An 8,266-nucleotide genomic window follows, 5' to 3' on the forward strand; every position below is an offset into this window, starting at 1 on the left:
TGATAGTTTTAAATACAGCATATTTTTTTCAATTATCAAAGTCACATAGTATTCCTCATTCAAATCTATCAGGTAAAGTGATGTACATGGTTTTAAAAATTGCACAGATTCAATGTTAAAATGTTTTTATGTAGCTTTGAGGATGTAATTTTTCTCACTCCAGCATTTTGATAGTATGAAAATAATCATTGGACACACTTAATTGACATATTGACCTGAAATGAAGTCCTGATATTGTCTACTTTGGTTCATGTGTTATTATTGCCTGAAGTATGATTATAAACGGATCGACATGCAGATAGTTAATACTATAATTAAGGGAACTTTGGTTTCAGTGTTATACAGATTAAACAAGTGTTGTTGTTAGATACAGTGCACTACTTAAATTTGAACTTTCATTGATCAAGGAAATAAGTCAAGATCTCAAGGTAACAGTATATATCGTCAGACCGAACTTATATTTTTCTATAACGTAATATTCTCTAAAAAATGTTTATATTATTGATTTGCATATTTTCATTGCGGTAGCTGTAGAAAAGCAAGAAGTTCTAGTAAAAAAATAACCATGCTTCTGGCGACAACAAAAATTCGATTCTTATTGTGCTTTATATGTGAGACATTTGTTTAAAAATAAAACCATGACATTGACCTTGTTTTTGTTTATAGAGTTACAAGTCTCTGTCTAGTTAAGAACCAGATACAATCAAGGTTATGTTGTCAGGAATACAAAAAACCAAGAAATATGCCATCTTTGCTATTTGGTGCCTAAATTGATAGAATTTAGAAATTCGGTTTTTAAACAGGATTATATTGCTGAATGCTCGATGTTCTACATGTAACACTTCAAGATGTTGTATACAATTCTTGCTTTAAATTTAAATGTAAATTAAGAATTTAGATTTTTTGTAAAACTAGATCCAGGCACAATATGAATGAATTGTCAAAAATTGTTACTTGCAAGAAAAGATAAACCAAGTTGACCTGACAACTAAATAAGCACTTTTCTCACTGAGGCCTTTTGGATGAAGCGAAATGCTCTCAAACTATAGAGGGGTACTAATACAGTAGTCGATTTAAAACTAAAAAAGAAATCACGACCAAGGCAACACAAAAAATAATTAAAAAGCAGATACTGATACTAAAATATGAATGCTAATTTGACATCTTTTTTTTTCTCGATCTGAGCAAACGGAGAACTTAAATTGTAATAACATTTGAGGCTTTGGCCAGGATGTTAAAACACTCCTGTTCTACAATACATCCTTTACTGTTGATTTCACCACGAAATTTACGATATCAGAAAACGCAGTTTCGTACATCTGCTCTTTAACTAAATCTACTTTAAGAGATAATCCATCAGTTGCAATGCTTTAAATTTGTAACCTGAAATTACAATTTTCAGTTATACAATAATAAGATGACAACCCCCTTTAGCCAGTGAACCAGTAACGCGATTTATCAGTAACTAAAGGTAAAGATCCTAGTTCAAAGGTTTAATAAGACAGTCGATTACTATTATTAATTTATGTTAGTGAAAAACGTTTTCAAATGAAAGTAAACTTTCATAACAAATGATTTGAATGACAAATAGTACTGAAATCTGACAACAATTTTTAGGAGCCCCCCCCCCCCCATTCCTAAGTACTACCCTACATTACTTGAATTGTCTTATTTTGGTATGTTTTAAACAAAAAAGTCCTTGATGCTTTGTATACATTAATTCCATACAGCTTTCTCCTAAAACGAATAATTACTTAAGGATTTTATTTAAGTGAAAGAAATGCATTTGTTAATCCTTTGTGATAATTATTTGTTCACCACATTTAATTCATCATTAAAAAGAAGAGAACAAGGAAACCCTACATCACTCTTAAAACGGAAACATGCGCAGGTCACTCATCACGCTATAAATATTCGGCACGTTTAAATAATGAATATCTCTTCACATATATTCATGGAAGAAAAGGTGCCACCTAGGCTACATGTTTTATCTACAATCGTTTTTGTAAATATTTTGTCACTGTATTGATTAAACTGGTAAGATTAAATACGTGGATGTCAAATTGAAGTGAATTTTCTATGGCATTTTCTTGATCTGAATTCGCATTTTTGTTCTGAAAGCTTAATATTCGAAGAGATATAGCATGTGACGAAATCTAAATGAATAACTTTGTCTTGGTTGCTGTGTAATGATAAAAAAAAAACAAACAAAATCATCAAGAAAAGCTCCAGTTTTTTCCTGGTTTGTGAGAATATAAAAACAACACTGTTTTATCTTTTTAAGCACTATGTAAAATAACTCCTTTTCTTTTCATTTTGATTTTACTTAATTCATCAGTATTTACCTTTCTTTCAACAGTGAAATAATATTATTTACCCGTTGATTGATTGATTGATTATTGTTGTTTTACTACGAGTCGGCAATATTTCAACCATATTTCGGCGTTTATATACCAGTTGAATAAATAATGATATTTTTTATGGGATAATTTCGAAAGTGTGAATTAATTGCACGTATGAAAAAAAAAACAACTGCACAGAAAGAAATGGCAGTACAAAGAGTTAGGTTCACGTTAGGCATAAATTGGACCGATTGAATGACTAACACCCTATGTCCCAGCTTTCATTTGAGTTCAGGTATTGGAAAACGGGCTGTGTGAAATTGCAATGTTCTTGAAAATTGCAGAAAAAAGGTCTATTTGAGTAATTTGAAATAAGATATAAACACATCCCTCGATCCAAAAAATAAAATATGTTTTATAATCTTCAGAAGCAGTTCTTTCATTTTACAATTGTACATTTTTGATCAGAGGGTGTGCTGAATACGAAAGATTGAAAAACATTTTCATCTGTTGGCCATTTTTAAAGAATATTCAGCAGATATGGGAAAAATGACACAATTCTTGACGTCAAAATGCATTGACTAGCGAGAAAATTGAGTCATTTTCAATAGAATTGCAATCACCAAGTGTCCAAGTGATATTAAATGCATTGTAAACTAAAAGTAAGCAGTTTTGATTTTTCAAAAATTCACAGGGCCAAAAAAAGGCTGTTAGTGAACCTTTCCCTTTGCTATATATGATCATTTAACCCCCCCCCCCCAAAAAAAAAAAAATGAACATTAATTGGCCATAAAAGGTAAGTTGGCTACTTGTTCAAATGAACTTTTTGAATTCTTTACTTTTTGTATCCTTCTTATGCACCTACTTGTATATTCACCGCAACATACTTTTAAATTTCATTTAAATAGAAAGCTAATAGGGAATAAAGAAAAGCAGAAAAAAATGTAATAAACAGAAAATGAAATATTCTGTTGTTGGATATAAATATGGTATTTATTTCACTCGTGACTTTGAGATTTTAACATTCGTTAAAATATATCGAAAAAATCTTAATTCTACCACACAATAAATTCCAAATCAAACTACAAAACATTGAATATTCTTTAAAGATGCATAAAAGTTCCATATTATTAGAAACAAAATTGAGTCCTTTTTTTAAAAGGATGAACTATCCTCTGGTTATGATCGTTGTCAATAAAAATTTTGCCAGTGAAACAAATAATAGTATTATGCCTCTTAGCAGAATTTTAGCCAGGCTACTGACAAATAAATTGATGTTTGCAAGTTTTCAACAACCCCATACAACCTATCACTAGGTTGTATTTTGACTGACAAATGTCAAATCATTGTTAGGCCTTTATCTTTAACCTAAATTTGACTACAGATTATTTCGTTTATTCGATGAATACATAGGGCTCACCGCGGGTGTGACCGGTCGATAGTGTATGCGTACTCCCCATAGGCACCCGATCCCGACTCTGGAATTTCTGGGGGTCCGTGTTTTATGCTGTTTTCAGATTTGTATTCTTTGTAGGTTTTAGAGATCGATCTCTGTTCACTATCCACCATCCTCGCTAGCCAAGGGTTTCTGATCCGCTACTCTCCTCACAAACCCTTGGTCTACAGTGGTGTCAAAGGTTGGGATTGATCTCTAATCTTCCCCCATACAGATTGCGTCATCGTCAAAAATAAAACGCGGGGGGGGGGGGGGTAATTGATCACATATATAGCAAAGGGAAAGGTTCACCAAGAGCCTTTCTTTGGCCCTGTGAATATCTGAATTTAAAGAATTTAGGCTTTTAAAGAATAATTAATAAGAAGGTATCGATCAATGTTTATTTGTTATTCATCGTGCAAATCTACATCGGCAATAATGATTCCTGATCACAATATTTGCACATCCGCTGTTATCTTACGGATCGTTGTTTACTTGTGTTTTTCATTCCCGAAACTAAAGAATCAAGATAAGTTTATCCTGCGCATTGATCATCATTTACAAAAGCAATTGCAGATTGGTCGAATGATGTCGATTAACTCCAATCACAACTCGAAAAAGCACCGTAGGCCAAGGGTTTGTGAAGAGAGTTGCGGATCAGAAACCCTTGGCTAGGGAAGATGACTATCCACTTATTTCCTTCTTTCTTTTAAAACTCTTTTTGGGTAAAATGTATTCGGCAAATTCCTGATTTATAAAATGACAGTCCAAAGACCGGAAGAGAGTACAAATGAACGACTTTCACGTTGATACCGTGATTAAATTGGTATATCTAACGTTTATTTAAAAATCACCTGAAAGAAACTAGCTTTCACTACTAATACAAATGCCCATTGACATTGCTTTTGAAGAGCAATGCAGATATGTAAGTACCAATAACATACCGTTTTTCTGCAATAATGTTTAAGTAAATTAAGAAAATAAATGTCAAGTTTGTCCGTTTTTTTTTTTCAATTTTGGTGACGAACATCCTGCTTTTCATGTAAATACTTTTTTTTTTAACAAACTCAAGAAAATAAGCACAGAATTTAGAATTTACATGCCGACGGTTTCGTAGAAATATATCGATTGGATATGTACACGGGAACATATTCAGAAGTCTGTTATACACCGGGGGGGGGGGGGGTATAATTAATTAAAGGAAATATCTATTGTCATTGTCTTTACAATAATTCACTAGATTTATCAATTACGTTAGTTACAATTTTCACGAGTGCAAAGCACTCTTTTTATTTCTTTTACTACTTCCACAATAAAACATCCTCCATAACTGTTCTTAATAGTCCTCCTGGGTCTGAAATTGGGTCTATCGAAAATTTTGCCTATTTATTCTGCTACTTTGAGCGGCAAGACAATTCGGTCCAAAGCGCTTAGTACATAACTTTTTACATAGTTTTCTTGTGGAAGTAGATTTGTTAGGAACACGTGGTAAGTAGCATTTTGATATATATGGAAAAATAAATCGACAAACATCGCACTTTTTTGGGCGAAATAAATACACATTTTTTTCAAAATGACACTATGGCTCTCTGGTCGACCATACATCTCAATTTTTTTCTGACGAGCGAGTTTTTCTGTCGCTAGATTGATTGCTTGAGTCATTGTGTGTTGTTTAACGTCCCATTCGAAATTTTTTTTATAATTGGAGAAACTTTTTATAGCACTCTCCATGAAGGGAAGGAAAATCGAGAATTTGCAACACTTCTAATATTGTCTCATACTGTGACAAAATATTACTTTAATACTCTTTCATATTGTGACAAAATATCACTTTTATTCAGCTAATAAATTACAGTATTTCAATGTTGAAGAGTTATAAAATGAATTAGCCGGTATACGGGTGACGAACAAGTTCGCAAACTAATTGAATTACTTCCATAAAAGAAATAAAATCAGGTTTCAGTGTTCATAATTTTTTAAAGTAATCCTCTCCGATTTTAATGCACATCAGCCACCGTTCTGCCCATGCACGAATCTCATGATCCAGGCGGTCGCGTGACTTGCTCCGTAGCGTTCTGTTCACAGAAGCTGATAGATTTTTCCGAGTCATATTTCTTACCATGCAAGTTATTTTTATAATAAGAACTGCCCATTTGTCAAAAATTTCCAAATCTCGGCAATAGGTGGATAAGGATATCCTTCCCCAAAATGATCACGGTGACCATCACAACCTGAGTCCTCTGTCTTGGGAGCTGTTGCTGTTAAGATATTCCACTATTACTCTGACTGTAATTTGGCGATCTTTTTTTTTATAACAAATTGCTCAACTAAAGACACTTCTTTTTCCCTGCTTGCTTTCACTGGGCAACAGAACAAACATAATTTTTAACTAACCCTTTTCTTCACTAAAACAATCAATCTAATTAATGATTGAACTTCTGGCAAGTCTTTAGACTTCATTAACCTTGTACAAATTATTATATGCTACTGCAAAGAAATTTCCAAGATATACATTAAACTTTACAGCCGTTCGTTGCTCGGCTATGACTAAGTCAACCATTTTTTTGTCACAAGTCACCTACATATTGACGTCATTTTCAAATTGTGACGTCACAAACATGAAGCAAAACATTAAATAACACCTGCTATTTATAGAACATGTGTATGACTACATGTATATGAGTGCCAAATTTCATTCTGATCTGATTTGTGGTTTTGTAAATATAGAGATAGTTCGCGAACCTTTTGATCACCCCATGTATTTTCTCTTTGTAATTCTTATCATTAAAAAGAATCTACTTAATGAGATTAATTTTCAAGGAGGCATTCTTGACTGGTTTCTGGCAGATGATATAATTAAAGTATATCTGCTTGTGTCATATACTTAAATGTAAGGGATTTGAAAGATCATTTTTTTCCTATTCTTCTCATAATTGTACAACTTGGAGTAGAAATGGTAAACTGAGTGAAATCTGGCAGGGACTATATTTTTGGCGGAACGGCGGCGTATGAAAGTATCTCCTTCTCAGCTTCTCAAAATTACAACTTAACAATAAATTTAATTAGTTAAAATTTTTAAACATTCAAATACTAACAGAAATTTTCTTATGTAACTCAAATTAATAATTATGTAGAAAAGTTTTAAAATATATAAAATAAATATGACTTTTAATACAAACTTCAGTCTTGTTAGCTATCGAAAGCTTACAATCTGAGAACAAATTTGAACAAAAAATCAAGAAAAAAACTCTTTTTTCTCTCATAGTAAATAGCCAAAACATTTTTTTTTAATTTTTGTATCATTTTGTATCCTTATATGACTACTTTACTATATATGAAATTAAGAAACAGATTTAATATAAGAATGAAATATATGGAGATAACGAACAGTATTCAAGCTCAAAAGTCCATTAAACAATACAAAATAGGAGCAGAGCAAACACGGACCTCTAAACATCAGAGGTGGGATCAGGTGCCATGGAGGAGTATTTCTAAAAAAAACTAATATTCCCTAAAACTTTAAGAAGAACAGAGGAATTTCGGGTTAGTGTAGTTATTATAGTTATTTAGTTTTATTTACACTTTTTTGTCGATTTGGTATTATCATGACATCTGATAGACCCTATATGGTAATACATATTTAATCTTTTGAAACATAAGTACACATAATGTGATTAGCAACAGTATTTTTAATATCAACAAAATTTTTAATTTCAATGAAAAAGATAATGACCTTGACCTGACTTCCTTAAAAATAAAACGGTCGAATTGAATGTAACTGATACCATCATTTAGTGAAATTGTCTTCTTGAATCTGTGAAAATTTCATTGATTTTTAAATACAAGAAATATGCAAAATTTAATTATCATTTCATTACTTATGTTAACCATTATTACATGTATCATAGCATTCCTTATTGTACTATTGATTTACTTTTATAATCAAAGCATCAACTACAGTACTAGAGATTAACTGTAATTATTATCGTATTTTCGTAGCTTTACTTATGGTGTTAGATACAGGGAAGCAGTTGTTCTATCTGTCTTGCTCAATCAAACACTTCTGACCTTGTTCAAAGTCTTTTTCAGTGCATAAGAAAAGGGTCAAAGGAAGTCTTTGATCGTAATTTAACTGGCATGTTCCATTTCAATTGCTAAAAAGCATTCTTTTTATACTAAATTTGTCTCCTTAGTCCATATACCTGATCAATACATAGGTTTCACGCCGGGGGTGACCGGTCGACAGGGGATATTTACTCCTTCTAGACACCTGATCCCACCCCTGGTGTAGTCGGGAGACTGTGTTTTTTCCCCTGTTCAATTATTTTTTTAAAAATATATTTGCCTGGTAAATTAAGTCCTCACATATTTTAGAAATTCTTTGTTTCCATATGTATGTTTGACTGTTTCTCTGCCAAAATATTTTGTCATTGGATCACCAAAATTAATTTTAAGCCAACTCTTAATTGTTGCGTTTGGTTGTATCATA

The sequence above is a fragment of the Saccostrea echinata genome, unplaced genomic scaffold (genome assembly GCF_033153115.1).
Source record: "Saccostrea echinata isolate AGI-Se365-2 ecotype Australia unplaced genomic scaffold, CSIRO_AGI_Sech_v1 ptg000014l, whole genome shotgun sequence".
Lineage (NCBI taxonomy): Eukaryota > Metazoa > Mollusca > Bivalvia > Ostreida > Ostreidae > Saccostrea > Saccostrea echinata.